At 41.0% G+C, this 19810-nt stretch overlaps 1 protein-coding gene across 4 annotated transcripts in view; it reads right to left on the bottom strand.

Annotated features, from left to right (window-relative positions):
* ZBTB5 (zinc finger and BTB domain containing 5) overlaps positions 1-6380 on the bottom strand; it is a 28805-nt gene extending 22425 nt beyond the window's left edge. For 2 of the 4 annotated variants that reach the window (XM_027549679.1, XM_027549676.1), the window contains exon 1: positions 6166-6380. The gene's annotated coding sequence lies outside the window, so the exon portion shown is untranslated. The other 2 variants (XM_027549681.1, XM_027549680.1) reach the window with 2 other exon arrangements.
* Between the last annotated feature and the right edge of the window lie 13430 nt (positions 6381-19810).

The following is a 19810-nucleotide window of genomic DNA, read 5'->3' on the forward strand; positions in this document are numbered from 1 at the left end:
CTTCAATTTATACATATATTGTGCTACTCAAATTTACAAAACAAATTACTTAGCATTTTCTCAGCAATATTACCTTCCAAGTTCACTCATGAAGTATGCCTTTTAACCTGTTATGATGGTAGAAAACAGTCAAAGCATTTGTGCAATTTAAGTAACACTGCACTACACTTACCACTATACTTCAATTAGTTGGATGAAAGGGTGGAATGCCTACTAAGAGCCAGGTCCTGTGGGTACATATTCTCTCCTATGGATGGATGGTCAAGCAGTGACTGTCATCCCCATGTCTAGGGCCAACATCACCTGACTAGTACAGTAAGTGAAGGAGAAGAGGTATGAACCTAGGTCCAACCACAAAACTTCAGCCACCAGGAAGACACAGGCCCAGTGGCTGATAAGAGAATATCCAGAGAGACAGTACACAATTATTAATACTAGTGTGACTCGCTAGTAAAGTAATGCTCAAAATTCTCCAAGCCAGGCTTCAGCAATATGTGAACCGTGAACTTCCAGATGTTCAAGCTGGATTTAGAAAAGGCAAAGGAAACAGAGATCAAATTGCCAACATCCGCTGGATCATGGAAAAAGCAAGAGAGTTCCAGAAAATCATCTATTTCTGCTTTACTGACTATGCCAAAGCCTTTGACTGTGTGGATCACCACAAACTGTGGAAAATTCTTCAAGAGATGGGAATACCAGACCACCTGACCTGCCTCTTGAGAAATCTGTATGCAGGTCAGGAAGCAACAGTTAGAACTGGACATGGAACAACAGACTGGTTCCAAATCAGGAAAGGAGTACATCAAGGCTGTATATTGTCACCCTGCTTATTTAACTTATATGCAGAGTACACCATGAGAAACACTAGACTGGAGAAGCACAAGCTGGAACCAAGATTGCCAGGAGAAATATCAATAACCTCAGATACGCAAATGACACCACCCTTACAGCAGAAGGCAAAGAAGAACTAAAGAGCCTCTTGATGAAAGTGAAAAAGGCAAGTGAAAAAGTTGGCTTAAAGCTCAATGTTCAGAAAACTAAGATCACAGCATCTGGTCCCATCACTTCATGGCAAATAGATGGGGAAACAGTGGAAACAGTGTCAGACTTTATTTTTCTGGGCTCCAAAATCACTGCAGATGGTGACTGCAGCCATGAAATGAAAAGATGCTTGCTCCTTGGAAGAAAAGTTATGACCAACCTAGACAGCATATTAAAAAGCCGAGACATTACTTTGCCAACAAAGGTCCGTCTAGTCAAGGCTATGGTTTTTCCAGTAGTCATGTATGGATGTGAGAGTTGGACTGTAAAGAAAGCTAAGCGCTGAAGAATTGATGCTTTTGAATTGTAGTGTTGGAAAAGACTCTTGAGAGTCCCTTGAACTGCAAGGAGATCCAACCAGTCCATCCTAAAGGAATCAGTCCTGAATACTCATTGGAAGGACTGATGAACTCCAATACTTTGGCCACCTGATGTGAAGAAATGACTCATTTGAAAAGACTCTGATGCTGGGAAAGATTGAAGGTGGGAGAAGGAGACAACAGAGGATGAGATAGTTGGATGGCATCACTGACTCAGTGGACATGAGTTTGAGTAAACTCCAGGTTGGTGATGGACAGGGAGGCCTGGCATGCTGCAGTCCATGGGGTCGCAAAGAGTCGGACACGACTGAGCAACTGAACTGAATTGAACTGACTGTGAGCAAAGGTTAGGAATAAGGATTAGGAGATTGGAGGGATGAAGCTGAAAAGCAAGGTCAGGGTCAAGAACTGGAAGTTGAGTGAAAAGAAAGGTGTGTAAAATAACAGCTAAGGAGTGAAAATTAGAGTAAGGGTTCTGAGAGAGCTGGGAGCATGGGCTGCTCTTCTCTTCCTCAAATCCTCCTTTACTGCCAATACTACACGCTGCCAGCACCAAAGACCACACTGCCAAGCCTTTGTCACCGCCAAAAGACCCTAGTTTGGAAGATCAGCAGGATGCAAGATAAGCTTTTTCTTCTCCTTCCACTGCTCTTGCCTATCACTCCTCCCAACCCTGCCCTCCAAGAGGCTGGTGCCAAACAAGAATCAGAGAGCACAGCTTTGTGGAGAAGAGGGGCTGAGTAATAGAATGCATTCCCCGTGGCAGGATCACCTGCTAAAAGGGGAAGATCTTGATCTGCCTAAACCTGTCAGGGAGATGATCAGCCAAGATGGTGGCCCACCAGCAGGATGCTGTCTGAAAGACGGGCATGCCCAAGTCAGTCAGTTCCAGGACAGAGTCTGATAGTACTGCACTTCAACTTCAAAATAATTTACAACAAACTTCGTGCTTTATCCTGTTCAGAACTTTACACCTGCACTGTATTGTCCCAGAAATGTTCCTTTCTCAGGTGCTACATTTTCCTAAAATTTACAATGACTAGCCAGCCAACTGATTATCCAGATAAAAAAACATCTGTAGCCACTTAACACTCAGACGATGGTACAAACTTCACAAAGGTATGAAAAAATCTATAGAAACCATTCATCAATGGCTTCTTTTAGCTGCTTGTATATTTGAGACTATATTTTAACATTTTTAAGAAGTCTAAATATATTTTCTGTTATTTAGAAAATGTTGCCTGACACCCATTTGAGTTGCCCTTGACACACACAACCTTTTCAGCAATTTTTAAAAACAGCCTTTATTGCCTTTTACCCCTGACAGATCAAGATACATATTTCTTAAGAAAAAAAACTAAACTTTTATCAAGAAGAAAGCCATTCTGAAGCACTGGAGACACTATTATTGATGGTGCCTTTTCAGGAAGAAGATGAAAAATGGATTTAATTCATTTATTATACCAAGTTCACTTTCAAAGCAGTATATCCCTTCATTATGAATTATTTATCAAATCAAGAGTATTCAGCAAGCAACTGATACTTCACCTGCTGAGCTGCTTTTAACATTCTATTCAAAATAAAATACAATGTATGTTACTAAATGTGCTTAGATTTTTGTATTATCTGTGATTCTTCTCAAAACAGAACCCCTAAACAGTGGGTTTTATTCTGCCTGTACTCCTTTGGCAGATCCTCTCTGCAGTAGAGACGAAAACGGAAGGACTACAAAATTGAAGGTCTTGCATTTTTAAAGAAAGACAGCTGAGTGGATTTTAAATTATAACTCACTAATTAAGACGTATTGAAAAATCAATTACACCAAGTTAACAACATCTTGTACAGAAGAAAGGGGGAGTGATTCACCCTGATTATTTTAAACTTTTAAGAAGCAGGAAATAAAGCATTTGTAAACTGTTATCAAGTACACAAAGTAACAAGCACCAAGCATAGTCTCTAAAAAGCAGACCCAGCACTCAATCATCCTTTAAAATGTCAAAGAAACAAATCAGTTTGCTAGTTTCCATCTATATAAGGAAAAATATTACTTTCAATGGGATTCTTTTCAGTAACAAACTTTCTTTTTAGTGCAAAGGCAGATTTGGAAACTTAATTGGTTACAATTAACATGGAATTAATTGGATACAAAAGTCTTTTAATAGTACCATGTTTCATTAAATCTAGGATGACAGTGCTTATAAAGTGCAACCCCATTTAATGTAACATTAGGGGGGGAAAGTGCTGCCAATTAAACTATGGCAGAATGCTCACTTGGGCACCCCACCCCCACCTCCTGGGTCGTTAATACTAAAATGTGAACAGAATGCAGTTTAGAATCGAGGAAATACTGGAACCTTAAACATATCATTCAGATATGTTAGAATATCACAAGGAAAATTATCTACAGATAAAATAATCTTAGATACTAAAACCGTAATCTATCTATATTACACTAAAATGTCAGTACTCTAACACAATTCCTAATCTGTTTGAGCTGTCAGAAAGGTAACTCAAAGCTTTTAATAAATGTATAATTAGTCAAATGCAAGGCACCTCCTAAAATTGGAATCTGGAGATTAAAGGCCACTATTCAGTGATGGAAATGATGAAAACAACTGTAAGAGCAATAGTTCACTCAGAAACAGCTGGTCTTTTAGCCTCAGTTCACTTTATATTTAGACAAAAGGTGCCTTGTAGAGTTACATTCCATCCCACCTGCTACACTCATAAAATCTGGCTTTACTGGACAGCATCCATATTTGAGAAATGTTAAATACGGTAAAAAAAAAAAAAAAAAAGGAACTCTTGTTCTTAAAACTGACAGGAAAAGTATCTGTTTACAATAGACTTACATTAAAAAAAACAAAACCTTTAGACTAATATGGAATCAATACCTTGGGCTTTTCTTTCCCCATTCCAAAGAGAATTTGAGGCAGATTCAAGATTCTGTACAGCACTAGAGCAAATTTTGTCATTTCTCACTGTACATAAGATATTTTTAAGTCTTGCCCATACTAAAGAACTCCAACATAATTCACGCTAAGTACTTTAAATACTAAACATTTACCCATACATACATTCTGTACCCAAGTATTTTTTTAGTGACTTCAACTTCTCGTCATAGTCTTGAGACAAAGCCTCTTTTGAGAGCACTGACCCCCTAAGTTTAGCAAAACACCCCACTCTAAAATGCTTTTCTTCCAAATCTGATCACTTTCAGGATTTTGCTAGACACTTCAAATAGCCAGAATACAGCTTGCCAGTATCCCCTGCGAACCATGTTTTGACACAAATTTTAGGAAAGAAAAGGGAAAGCAAGAAAACATGTTGATTTCAGGACTCTAAAAGTCCTGGTTCGTTTTATTTAGCAAAACACAAGAGCCCAGAACAAGCCCTTAACCAGTTAAGTCTTACCTGGCAGGTCACCAAGCCAACAGTGGTGGCAAAGCCAGTCTTCCCAAATTTCCTGGGATTTCCAGACCAGACTAAAGCAGTAGAAGGAGGCCTTCCCTTGGTTTAGGGGCTTTTTTCCAAAATCCTCTCTCTCTCCTCTCTCCACCTGGTCTCTTTCTCTCTCTGCTAATCTTTTAGCTTACCACGCTCACCACGGAAACCACAAAAACAGAACGCAGTTTCTCCAGAAAACAATGAGACACCTAACCCACCTTCTTTAAATTAATCTAAATCACAACAGTCAGTACAAGGATAACAAATCATCAGTGATGTCTAAGGCACAGCATTCTCTTCAACCTCTAAAGAAAGATCCCAACGTACATAATATCTTCTACCTACTACAACTGAAAGGTATATGAGCATATTTTGGATTTTTGCTTCAATTCTTGAAGGTGAAGGGTTTCTTACTTTCATTCGTTAAAATTAACCAGAACCCAAGCATACTACTTAGTATTCAAGACTTTGCTGCGCCTTTATCTATATTTTTTTCCTCCAAATTATTAAGAATTTGGGTCCTATTTAGAAATTAGCTTCCACAGTACCCTCCACGATGCCAGAAAGCAGAATGACTTAACGACAAAGGACTTTCTTTAGAAGGAAACAACCTAACCCTCGACGCCCCCCCCCCCTTTAATTTACTGCCTAATGTTAGTATCTAAGTAGTATAAATCTTTATGTCCTCCAAACGAGGTGATGAGGGGGCAAGGCTGTTCTTCCCACTGCATTCCCCACAGCTCCTAGCACGAAGCTTGGAAGCAGAGGCCGTCCAATAAATGCCTATAAACACTTTAGTCCTCTGATAAGTTGGGGCATTCCAAAACACTAACTCCATCCGTGCAGGGTCAGCCTCCGGTTCCCGATTCCAGACCGCCTTGGCCTTGCTCTGATGAAATGAAACCTCGTCGCTCAAAAAGACCCAGGATGGGGGCAAGGGAGCCACCCGACCCCATCCCGCAGATCTTCTATTCACCTCGCCAGGCTGTTGGTCGCAAGCCGTTCCCACCCGAGCCCCGTAACCAACGTCGCCCGCCGGCAGATGCAAGTGGGCAAGAACCCCCGCCCCACCCTGCGGACGGACAGCCTGGCGTCGGGACACGGGGGACGCCTGCGCAGAACACGCCTCCCACTAGCCTGGCCCCTCCGTTCCGAGGGTTAACAATACTCCCTCAGAAAGACAGACAGGGTAGGCGGGGGTAGGGTGTGGAGGGGAACCAGTACGCGTCTGCGCGCGTCTGGACGCCAGGACGAGACCCCGCTCGCGCCGCCCACCCAGCACCCCTAGAGCTCAACCGTCTCCACGTGAGCGCGCCCGCGCGCGCCACCATAGCTCGCTTTGACAGGGTCGCCTCACCTGAGCCGGGCTCCGCCCCCCTTCTCGAAGGAGGAGGCGGTGACCCTTCTCCGATCCCACCCGACAGTGTCGGAGGACGTGGAAACGTCCAGGCTGGCGCCTCCGTGATGGGATTCCTCCCTTTTCCGCCCACCCCGCCTCTAGTCCCTCAGCTCCTTCAGCCAGTTCGCCACCGCACTCTGAGAATACCGCGGCGGCTGCCCACAGCAAACGGAAGTGACGCAACACGACTCACATACTCCGCGGCTTTCCTCCTCCTCTCCCATCCCGTGCTGCAACCAATCAGAAGGGGAGAGGGCGGGGCAGCGTCAGAAGGGCAGCCAGTCGATGCTCGGAATCCGGAGGAATTTACTCTGTCCCCGGAAAGCTGACCAATCCAGGGTCCCAAGAACCTCGCTGTGTTTACTACCGACCGAATCCGTGAGCCCTGCGACCAATAACCGTTTGCCTTACAACACGTAAAACTGTTATCAAACGCCTTTTAAGGCGGTATTTATCACCAAGCGGCTCTAGGTTTGGACTACAGAAAAGCGACTGTGTGCCGAGGCCAATCGAGAACCGTTGTGGTGGAGGCCAGCAGGTTTTCCGCCGAATCCCACCAATCACAACCACTACTGCCTGATATCTGAGCCAGGTGTGAGCAGAGCCCGCGAGGTAGTGGGTCCCACTGCTGCCTGGACCCTAAGGATTCCTCCATCCTCACGGGGCCCGGTTCCCTCTTTGGTGATCCCGGGCCCCCTCGACTGCGAATTCCCTTTGCGGGGCTCACACAGTCACCGGGTCCGAGGTTGAGATCCCACCTCGTAGATTTTGGAATAAAATAAAGTTCCAAGAAGATGTTTAGGTTGAACTAAGCCGAGATCCAGGCTAAAGACGTTGAACTGAAAATGGGATGGATCCATCTGACCGCAATTGAGTCTGACACTGTCCCACAGGCAATCCCGGTGGCGACGTCGCGAAGCGCTGGCGCCCAAGTAGTCTGGCACTTAGCGCGGTATTCTGTGTGTTGTGTGTGTCGCTCAGTCGTGTCGGACTCTTTGCGACCCCATGGACTGTAGCCCAGCAGGCTCCTCTGTCCATGAGATTCTCCAAGCAAGAATACTGGAGTGGGTTGCCATTTCCTTCTCCAGGGGATCTTCCCGACCCAGGGATCGAACCCGGGTCTCCCGCATTGCAGGCAGATTCTTTACTGTGCAGGTCAAATGAGCCTGCAGTCTCCAGAACCAAGCCTCCAGAGAACAGAATTGCAAACGTGGAAGGATTGCGGACTTCGGTGGGATTTTGTCAGAAAAGGGCTAGCTCTGGGCGGCTTGATGGAGAACCTGGGCCCAGACGGACACTGGCCCAGGCGCTTCCGACGGCGCGGGGCCCTGGGGCAGAAAGAAGCTCTTCCTCGGCAGGAGCGCTACGTGGCTCCCGAGACACAGGCAGGCTGGGGAACGCCGTTCTTTTTAGGGGGTAGAGGGGAGGGCGGGGGTGTATTATTTTTCAAAGGGGAACATCCCACTTCAGCACTCAACATCCAGTTATCATTACATCTGATCCATCCCTTCAGACCATATGCGTTGTTAATGTTGGTTTTGGTTTTCTTTTTTTTCCTTTGAGGCCTCAAATGAAGTCTGATGGTAAATTGTATTCGTTAAGATTCTCTGACATTTTATAGCCCTTGCTTGTATTTTACTGCCAGATTGGGCAGCTTCGGGGGGAAAAAGGGGAGGGGGACGCTGACAATAAGCCAGTCGTTTCACATGTGTGACCCTTAGAGACATACTATGAGCTAGATGTTGTTTCAAACTTACAGACTGGCAAAAAATATAAAAGATGTGTATGTTCAGGTTCTCAGGGGAGTGTGAGAAAAAAGTCCCATCCTATACTGCAGTTGGGAGTATCATTGCTACTTCCTGAAGATAACTTGGTATTTCAAATTTTAAATTATATGTTCATTCCCTTCTAGCTGGCAATTCCTTTCTAGAAATTCTCCTTAAATAAACAAATGTGGGAAAGTATGTACAAGATTGTTGAGCACAGCTTTATTAGTGGCAGACAAAAATGTGAATGTGCATCTATAGAGGATTACAATACATGGATATACACTGTATATGTATTCTGACTCCTTTATCATTAATAATCTCATATACATACAAAACAAAACGTAAAAACCTGTGTGTGGATGTACACATAAAAGCTGGTAAATGTATGGCTGAGTATGAAAAGATACCATCAAACTGTTCATAAAAATTACCTCAAGGTACTGAAAAGGAATGAAAGGAAGTTGGAAAGGTGATAAGGAAATACTTTAAGAAGGCCTTATTAATTTTTTGCCTTTACATACATCTGTATCAATTTAATTTTTTAATGAGCTGTATTATTTTATACTTATGAAAACCAGGAATTTTAGATTGAGTTTTCAACTCATTGACAAAATTATTCCTAAATTAAGCTATAAATTTCCTAAGAAAAGTATAATTAAGATACTTTTGGAAGCTAGACATTGATTCTAAATTCATAAGAGACGCTAATACTACAAGAATAGCCAAGAAAAATCTGGGGGAAATTAACAAGGCAGCCATTGTTGTTGTTTAGCCGCTTAGTCTGTCCAACTCATGGAAACCTCGTGGACTGCAGCACACCAGGCTTCCTTGTCCTTCACTATCTCTGGGAGTTTACTCAAACTCGTGTCCCTTGAGTCGATGATGCCATCCAACCACTGTCTCCCCCTTCTCTGTCTCCCCTGCTGTACCCCCTTCTCCTGCCCTCAATCTTTCCCAGCCTCAGGGTCTTTTCCAGTGAGTCAGCTCTTCGAATCAGGTGCCCAAAGGATTGGAACTTTAGCATCAATCTTTCCAATAAATAGTCAGGGTTGATTTCCTTTAGCATTGACTGGTTTGATCTCTTTGCTATCCAAGGGACTTTTAGAAGTCTTCTCCAGCACCACAGTTTGAAAGCATTAATTCTTTGGCACTCGGCCTTTATGGTCACTTTCACATCTGTACATGACTACTGGAAAAACCATAGTTTTGACTATACGGATCGTGGTCAGCAAAGTGATGTCTCTGCTTTTTAATAAGCTATCTAGGTTTGTCGTAGCTTTTCTTCCAGGGAGCAAGTATCTTTTAATTTTGTGGCTGCAGTCACTGTCTGCAGTGATTTTGGAGCCCAAAAAATAAGATATGCCACTGTTTCCAGTTTTTCCCCATCTATTTGCCATGAAGTGGTGGGACTGGATGTCATAATCTTAGTTCTTTGAATGTTGAGCTTTAAGCCAGCTTTCTCACTCTCCCCTTTCACCCTCATCAAGAGGTTTTTCAGTTCCTCTTTACTTTCTGCCATTAGAGTGGTATATCATTAGCATATCTGAGGTTATTTGTATTTCTCCCAGCAATCTTGATTCCAGCTTGTGATTCATCCATTCCAGCATTTCATGTGGTATAGTTTACATATAAGTTAAATAAACAGGGTGACAATATACACCCTTGACATACTCCTTTCCCAATTTTGAACCAGTTGGTTGTTCCATGTCTGGTTCTAACAGTTGCTTCTTGACCTGCATACAGGTTTCTCAGGGGACAGGTAAAGTGGTCTGGTATTCCCACAGTTACAAGTGTATTTCATAATTCTTTATTATGTATTTTTTTAAAAATATGGGAGATGGAGATTCTGGGAAGATGGGAGAGTAGAAAGCACCAAGAATCTGTCTTTCCACCCAGATAATAACTACACTGGCAGAATCTGTTTGGTGTAACTATTTTGGAGCTCTGAAGTCTATTGAAGGTTTGTGACTTTGAGGGGAAGGCTTGGATGGCAAATTGCAGTTGATTTTGGCCAAGCCAGCTCTTCTTCGTTCAGTAGGAGCTACTGATCCCCTGCCTCTCAGTAGTATGACAGGCACCTGTGCACAGGTTCCTGGAGAAACCTGCACCAGCTTATAGAGCCAGGATGGGCAAAAAGGACCCCGTCCTCCAAATATTAGGGTTCACTGATTGCTGCTTTTGATCTTAGAGGTACAGATGAAGAGGTAGATGTCTATTATCCACCTTATCTACCATTGTTTCAAACTCCCCTAGTCATCACCACCTGAAGTGACTTCTGGGCATTTTCAAGCAAAAACTGACAGAATTGAAGTGAGAAATAGAGAATTCTATAATAATAGTTAGAGGTTTCAATATTGCATTCTCAATAATGATTAGAACAACCAGACAGAAGAAAAGTAAGGAAATAGAGGACTTAACACAATTAACCAACTAGACCTAAGAGACACATACAAAACACTCTATCAAATAAAAACCATATACATATACTTGTTAAGTGCACCTGGTACATTTTCCAGGATAGACCACACCTTAGGCCACAAATTAAGTCTCAACAGATTTTAAAAGATATTGTACAAGTTAAAAAGCAGTAACAGAAGTGAAAGTGGAAAATTCAGAAAGTTGTATAAATTAAACAATAAGCCCTTAAAACACCAACAGATCAAATTACAAGTTACAGAGGAAATTAGAGAATACTTAGAGATTATTGAAAATGAAAATACAGCAGACCAAAATTTATGGAACACAGCAAAGCAGTGCTAAGGGGGAAATTTATAGCTATAAATGCTTACATTAAAAAATAAGAAAGATCTCAAATCAACAAACTAACTTTGCAATTTAAATACTAGGGAAAAACTAAATTAGACTCAAAGCTGCAGAAGGAAAAAAAATAGTAACAGTCAGAGCAGATATAGGTAAAATAAAGAATAGAGAAACAAAGTTAATGAAACTGAAAGTTGGTTTTTTGAAAAAATAAACAAAATTGACCATCCATCAGATAGATGGACTAAGAAAAAAACAGAAGATGCAAATTACTAAAATCAGAAATGAAAATGAGGACTACCAGTTCTGTAGAAATAAAAATAATTGTAAGAATATTCTGAACAAGTGTGTCAACACACAAAAATTAGTTATATTTCTATATACCAACAGTGAACAATCTCAAGAGGAAATTATGAAAATGCCATTTACAGTGTCATCTGAAAGAATAAAATACTTCGGGATTAACCAAAAGTGAAAGACTTGTACAAAGAAAATTATAAAATATTACTGAAAGAAATTGAATTCATGGAAACACATTCTGTGTTCATGGATTGGAAGACTTATGTTAATTTTATTAGGATGTCAATGCTATCCAAAGCAATCTATAGATTCAATGCAATCACTATTAAGAATTTCAATGGTGTTTTGCCAAAATAGAAAGCCCATCCTAAAATTTATATGAAATATTTCCCAAACAGACAAAACTATCTTGAAAAAGAACAAAGCTACAGGACTCACATTGCCTGATTTCAAAATTTACTAGAAAGCCACAGTAATCGAAACTGTGGTATCGGCATAAACATATAGACCAGTGAGATGAAACAGGGAGCCCAGAAAGAAACCTTTGCATATACATGGTTCTTTGCATATACAATGAGTTTTGAAAAGGGTACCAAGACCATTCAATGGGAAAAGAACAGTCTTTTCAACAATTGGTGCTGGGAAAACTGGATATCCACAAGCAAAATAATGAAACTGGACCCTTATATAAAATCTCATACAAAAATTAACTCAAAATGGATCAAATACTTGAATATAAGATCTAAAACTATAAAACTCTTAGAGGAAAACATAGGACAAAAGCTTTGTAACAATTGTCAATAATTTCTTGGCTATGACACCGAAGTCAGAGATAGCAAAAAAAAAAATAGACAAACTGAACTTGAAAATTTTAAAGACAAAATCAACTGAGTGAAAAGTCAACCCATAGGATGGGAGAAAATATTTGTAAATCATATATCTGATAAAAGATTAATATATAAAATATATAGAGAACTAAAACTCAACAATCAAAAAACCAAAAGACATAACTCAAGAGTGAGCAAAGAATCAAAAGTGGATAGTCCTCCAAGGATTATATACAAACTGCCAATAAACACATGAAAAGATGCTCAAAACCTCTGATCATTAGGAAAATGCAAAGCAAAACTTTGAGATACCACTTCACACCCATTAGGATGGCTATTGTCGATAAAATTAAACACAAGTGTTGGCAAGAATATGGAGAAAATGGAACGCTTGTGCAATGTTGGTAGTAATATAATATGGTACAGCTGCTATGGAAAAAACAGTACAGTGGTTCCTCAAAAAATTAAAAATGGAATTACCATATGATCCAGCAAGTCCACATCTGGATATATACTAAAATGATTGAAGTGGTGTCTCAAAGAGAGATTTGTACACGGAACAATAGCACCGTTGTTCATAATGGCTAAAACGTGATTAATCCAAGTGTCTATCAATGGATGAATGGCTAAGTAAAATGAGGTTATATTCACATTGAAATATCATTCAGCCTTTAAAGGAAGGTAATTCTGACATATGTTAGAACATGGATGAACCTCGAAAACATTATACTAAGTGAAATAAGCCAGTCACAAGAAGACAAATACTGTATGATTCCACCTATATTAGGTGCTTGCTGCTGCTGCTGCTGCTAAGTCACTTCAGTTGTGTCCGACTCTGTGCGACCCCAGAGACAGCAGCCCACCAGGCTCCCCCGTCCCTGGGATTCTCCAGGCAAGAACACTGGAGTGGGTTGCTATTTCCTTCTCCAATGCAAGAAAGTGAAAAGTGAAAGTGAAGTCGCTCAGTCATGTCTGACCCTCAGCGACCCCATGGATTGCAGCCTTCCAGGCTCCTCTGTCCATGGGATTTTCCAGGGAAGAATAGTGGAGTGGGGTGCCATTGCCTTCTCTGATACGAAGTGCTTAGAGTAGTCAAATTCATCTGAGACAAAAACAGAATGGTGATTGCTGAGGCTTGGGTGAGGTAGGAATGGAGTTATTATTTAATAGGTACAGAGTGTCAGTTTTACAAGATGAAAAGGACTAAGGAGATGGATGGTGGGGATGGTTGCACAACATTATGAATGTATTTAATGCCACTGAACCTGTACACTTAAAAACAGTTTAAATGATAAATTTTTATATGTGTATTTTACCACGATAAAAAAAAAAACTATTTGATACTGAATGACAGACCAATCAGTGGTTCAAAACAGAGGGTCCAGAATAGACCTAAATATAAAAGACTTTAAAGTATGAAGAAGTTGTTATTTCAAATCAATGGAAGAAATATAATTTTGGTGTTTTTTTTTTTTAAGAGATTGTGAAACTACGAAGTCTTTTGGGAAAAATATTATGTTGAATACCTTCCCAACTTCTTACCACAAATGTATTATCAAATAAATCAAATAACATATTTTAAAAACTAAACTATAAAAGAAGAAAACATAGGACAGGCTATCCATTAGAAACCTATTTAAGTATAAAGACACAAATAGGTTAAGAGTGAAAAATGTAGACACTCGCTTCTTAGTAGGAAAGCTGTGACAAATCTAAATAGCATATTAAAAACCAGAGACATCACTTTGCCAACAATGGTCTGTATAGTCAAAGCTATGGTTTTTTTAGTAGTCATGTATTGATGTGAGAGTTGGACCATAAAGAAGACTGAGCACCGAAGAATTGATGCTTTCGAACTGTGGCGCTGGAGAAGACTCTTGAGAATCCCTTGACTGCAAGGAGATCAAACCAGTTAATCCTAAAGGAAATCAACCCTGACTATTCATTGAAAGGCCTGATGCTGAAGCTGTAGCTCCAATACTTTGGCTACCTGACTCAAAGAGCTGACTCATTCGGAAAAGACCCTGATGCTGGGAAAGATTGAAGGTGGGAGAAGAAGGGGACGACAGAGCATGAAATGGTTGGATAGCATCACCAACTCAATGGACATGAGTTTGAGCAAATTCTGGAAGATAGTTAAGGACAGGGGAGCCTTGTGTGCTACAGTCCATAGGGTCGCAAAGAGTTGGACACGACTGAGCAAATGAACAACAACAATAAATACAGAAAAAGATGTATCATGCAAATACCAATCAATAGAAAGCCAGAGTGACTATCAGCCCAGGTGGGTTTCATGACAAGTTCTATTGTAAGAGATAGAGGACAATTCTAATGACAAAAGAGTTAATCCATCAAGAAGAAATGACAACCCTGAATAGCATGATCCTAGTAACAAACCTTCGAAAGAAAGAGAAGAAAACTGACAAATGAAAAGAGAAACTCTAGAGACTTAACAGTACCCTTGAGTGTGCTTTTTTCCATTTTTGTGTTCCTTCTAGGAAGTTAATTTCTAGGATAGGTTCAATTCTGGTATAGCATATTTTCATTCTTATTTCTCCCAAACTGCCTTGGATAGTGTCAGACGACAGAGACAGGATTTTTAAAACATCTGAAAATCCTTTAGAGAAACATTTGTGTATTAACAATCTTTTTTATTTATTTTTTATAGGGCAAAACAATCATATAATTTAATGTTGAATTAAGCAGTAAGCTGAATGTCTGGGTCTCCAAATTGGCTTTGAACCCAAGAAATCTTTTTTTAAATGTTCATATTCTTTCATTCATTAATGCAAGTCTTAAAACTCTATCCAAAGGAATCCATCCAAAAAAGGAGTTTTATGCTTTAGAATTCACTGAAATGTTCTACATAAGAGTGAAAAACGGGGTGAGGGGGAGGTTCCCTGGGGGTCCAGTGGTTAAAAATCCACCTGCCAGTGCAGGGGACGTGGGTTTGATCCCTGCTGCAGGAAGACCCCACATGCTGAAGGGTAACTAAGCCCATGCACCACAGCTACTGAATCTGTGCTCTAGAGCTTAAGAGCCGCAACTACTGAAGCCCCTGTGCCTAGAGCCTGGGCTCTGCAACAAGAGAAGCCACTGCAATGAGAGGCCCTCCCACCGCAAGGAAAAGGAGCCCCCACTCGCTGCAACTGGAGAAAGCCCACACGCAGCAATGAGGATCCAGGGCAGCCAAAAAAAAAAGCAAAGTTTAAAAAAAAAAAAAGTGAAAAACTGGGAACAGCCCAAGTGTTCACTTAGAGGATTGTATCTATAAACTCTGTGAGAACACTGAATGTAGTATCATGAGAGATTTGAGAAAATGCTTACAAGATAATGTTAAATTTTCTAAAAGGAGAATACAAAATTGCATACAATATTATATCAGTTGTATAAATATACATATGCACAGAGAAAATGTAGAAAAAAATAAAACAATGCTAACAATATTGCCTTAGGTGGGCAAGGGACCATGGGTCACTATAATTGTATTCTTTATATTTTTCTGTGTTTTCCTCAACACTGGACATCAAATATGTATTGGTTTGATCATTTTTTTTTAAATCTCACAAATGTTATTGGGGAAAATTACTTCTCAGGTGGCTGGCTCAATGGTGAAGAATTGCCTGCCAAGCAGATGTGGGCTTAATCCCTGGGTCAAGAAGGTCCCCTGGAGATGGAAATGGCAGCTCACTGCAGTATTCTTGCTTGGGAAATTCCATGGACAGAGGAGCCTGGTGGGCTACAGTCCATGGGGTTGCAAGGAGTTGGACACGACTCAGCGACTAAACAACAAAAATATATGAACAGACTGAATCTAACACAATTAAATTTAACAGTCCTTCATTCAAGGTCTGAATCTTTGTTTTTAAAAAATTGCAGGGATGATGGGACTTAGCAGAAGTGAAGTCAAGAATTTTTGTTTATTGTTAACCCTAAATAAGTTAATTGAATAGTACAGATGCTTTGAATAAAAACACATATTGGTTTCATTAGGAGAGGCATGGTAAGTAGCACAAAGGAAGTGATGGGTCCTTTCTGTTCTGTGTTACCCAGACCAGAGCTAAAGTATTGATCTGTGTGGGGCCCCACAATGTGATCGATACAGAGATATTGGTGTGTGTCCAGCAGTGGTGACCAGGATGAGGAGAGAAACTGGTATGGGAAATAGCTGAGGGGCTGGAAGGAGTTGCTGAGAAGTAGAGTGGCATCACTGATGCAATGAACATGAATTTGGGCAAACTCCAAGAGATGGCGAGGGACAGGGAGGCCTGGTTTGCTGCAGTCCACGGGGTCAAAAGAGTCGGACGCAACTGGGACGACTGAACAACAGCAACAACAACAAGAGGGGCAGATAAGCAGAAAGCATGATCAGAGTATTCAGGCTTTTTCGGTTTCAGGGCAGAGGAGTTGGTGATGTCCTGTGTGGCCCTGGAGAGCAGAAACTGGAACTACAGGAGAAGCTACAAAAGATTCAGCTCTGTGTAAGGAAAAGTCTATCCTAGATGAGTCTTCTTTATAAGAAATGAGTCGTCTATGTCTATAGGTATACAAGTAGTCTGCATCAGGAATATGAAGGAAAGGAGAGAAAGAACAGGAGAGGGAGACAAACACACAAAAAGGAAGGCAGAGAGGCAGAAGATACAGTGTTGAGAGCTCAATGCAAGTTGCAGCAAATGATCTGACCTGCCCTGTTCTTGTCTTGCTAGTGATATCCTGAATCGCCAGCAGATGGAGATATTACCCCAGGAAAGGTGGTCTCTGCCTGCCCCCTCCCCCAATCCTCCAATTCCTTTTTGGAAAGAAGCATATTTTCCTTTTCTGAAAAATAACGCTAAGAGAATTCCAGAAGTCTCTGAATTTCCAAACTAAATTTATAAACAAACATTTTGTGGTAAATCCTGCCTGTGATTACCCCTGACTCTAATTTAGAAGAGATCACTATAGCTTCTGGCATTTTGGTCAGTGAAAAAGAGGAGAGTGAAAAAGTTGGCTTAAAACTCAACATTCAGAAAACTAAGATCATGGCATCTGGTTCCATCACTTCATGGCAAATAGATGGGGAAACAGTGGAAACAGTGATAGACTTTATTTTGGGGGGCTCCAAAATTCACTGCAGATGGTGACTGCAGCCATGAAATTAAAAGATGCTTGCTCCTTGGAAGAAGAGTTATGACCAACCTAGACAGCATATTGGAGAAGGCAATGGCACCCGACTCCAGTACTCTTGTCTGGAAAATCCCATGGACGGAGGAGCCTGGTAGGCTGCAGTCCATGGGGTCGCAAAGAGTCGGACACAACTGAAGCGACTTAGCAGCAGCAGCAGCAGCAGCAACAGCAACAGCAGCAGACAGCATATTAATAAGCAGAGACATTACTTTGCCAACAAAAGTCTGTCTAGTCAAATCTATGGTATTTCCAGTAGTCATGTATGCATGTGAGAGTTGGATTGTAAAGAAAGTTGAGCGCTGAAGAATTGATGCTTTTGAACTGTGGTTGGAGAATATGCTTGAGAGTCCCTTGGACTGCAAGGAGATCCAACCAGTCCATCCTAAAGGAAATCAGTCCTGAATACTCATTGGAAGGACAGATGCTGAAGCTGAAACTCCAATACTTTGGCCACCTATGCGAAGAAATGACTCATTGGAAAAGACTCTGATGCTGGCAGGGATTGGGGGCAGGAGGAGAAGGGGACGACAGAGGATGAGATGGCTGGATGGCATCACTGACTTGATGGACATGAGTTTGAACAAGCTCCAGGAGTTGGTGATGGACAGGGAGGACTGGCGTGCTGCAGTCCATGGGTCTCCAAGAGTTGGACACAGCTGAGCATCTGAACTGAACTGAGTATGTCATCTTGCCCCATTCCAGTTCCATATGTATGTGTGTATATATATATATATATATATATACACATGGGATCTGTGTGTTTAGAATCATTGTTAAATAATTAAACAATATAGGTGCATACTACAGCCCCCTTCCCATTAATATTTTCCTTTTGATAGAATCTGTCACTTTGCACTCTTGCCTGTGGGAATTCTGGGAGTCTTTGCTCTCAAGCAATGTGTCATATTCTTCACTCTTCCACTCAGCTATAAAGCATCCAATTCTTAGGGCTTTCACAGACTTTGACTGGTAAAGATGTACCTTAAAAGGGAAAGTCTTAGACTTTCCTGGTGGTCCAGTGGTTAAGATTCCCACCTTCCACTGCAGAGGGTCATGGGTTTGATCCCTGGATCCCTGGTTGGGGAAATTCCACATGCCTTGCAGTGAGGGAAAAAAAAAAAAGAAAATACTCTTGTACAACAGTGCTCCACAAACTTGAAGGGCAAATGAGTTACCTAGTGATCCTGTTAAAACAAAACAATTCCTAGGTGATGTTGATGCTCTTGGTCCAAAGATCACACACTTTGAGTAGCAAGGCCATATAATATGTCCCTATATGAGGAGGGGCAAGACACTTCTCTCAAGAACTATAATTGATTCCTTGTATCCACTGCTGTCTTCTTTGTCACTTGTTAACTATGATTTAACTCTTCCTGTTTCATTCAACCATCCCACATTTACAGAGAATCTGCTATTTGTAAACAGAATGCCAGTTATATTTAAGCAACTTTAGTGTTTTTAAGCTCCAGTCCCTATGCTAGGCTCCTAGGATTTGTGATGATTCAGACTTATTCCTTGGCTTGTCATTCATTTCATTTAACCTTTATTGAGGGTCTACTATGTTCCAGACACTGCTCCAGGAGCTAAAGATTCAGCAGTGAACAAAACAAACAAATCTGTTTATTTTCAAATCTGGGAATATTTGAAAGAAAAACTAAATGATGATAGTAGCAGATTCTAATCTATTGAATAAAATAGGAATTCACAAGTCCACACTGATGTACATAAATAAATAGGAAGTGTGATGAACAGGATATTCACTTAGTCTATATGTACCTGCCCACAAAATAACCTGTTAATTACAAAGGGAAAACAATACTGTGGAGAAGCCTGGTTGATACCACTTCAGTTAAGTGATCAAAGTTACTATCAGCAGTAATGGAACAAATTGAAATCGTGTACCAGCTAACATGATATAATGAGAATAGCATCATATCTGTAATATTCCTGCCAAAGATGCATGAACTGAGACTCATAAGTTGGAAACATTAGACAAACCCAGATTGAGAGACATTCTACAAAATAAGTGCCCTATAACTGGCTTTTTAAATTTAAAATTCAAAGTAAAAATAAGAGTGAAGAACGTTCTGGGCTGGAGGAAACTACAGAGGTACGATAGCAAAATGCAACATGTGGTTCTGGGTCAGAACTTTTGCTATAAAAACATTACTGGGACAGTAAATGAACTTAAATGGGGCATGATGATTATATGGTAGTAACGCAGCAATATTAGTTTCCTGATTTTGACACGTGGGTTGTAGTTATTTCTGGTGGCTCAGAGGTAAAGAACCTGCCTGCCAATGCAGGTGATGTGGGTTTGATTTCTGGGTTGAGACGATCCCCTGGAAAGGGAAATGGCAACCCACTCCACTATTCTTGCCTGGGAAATCCTGTGAATAGAGGAGGCTATTGGGCTACAGTCCGCAGCGGGTGCAAAAGAGTCAGACCCAACTTAGCAACTAAACAATTGTAGCTACTTAGGGATCGTTGTGGTCTGTAGGAAATATTACATGGTCTTCAGGGTGATGGACATCAGGTTGATAACTTAGTCTGAAAAGATCAGGGCAAAAAATAAGATTCTTTGCACTTTGCCTGCAGTGCTCGGAAGTGTGACTGGGTAATTAGAAGGGTGACATGTGCTCGGGCAAAGGGAAGCTAGGGTGTTAAAGGTGATTTGGATCATCTTGGAGGTATGTGTTGCCGGGAAAGAGGATGAGTCTGGGAAGAAGGCAATTTGGAGAACAGAGATAATCTGGTTCTTTCCCTTCAACAGTATTTCCC

This window comes from Bos indicus x Bos taurus, chromosome 8, assembly GCF_003369695.1.
Source record: "Bos indicus x Bos taurus breed Angus x Brahman F1 hybrid chromosome 8, Bos_hybrid_MaternalHap_v2.0, whole genome shotgun sequence".
In the NCBI taxonomy this organism is placed as follows: Eukaryota; Metazoa; Chordata; class Mammalia; order Artiodactyla; family Bovidae; genus Bos; species Bos indicus x Bos taurus.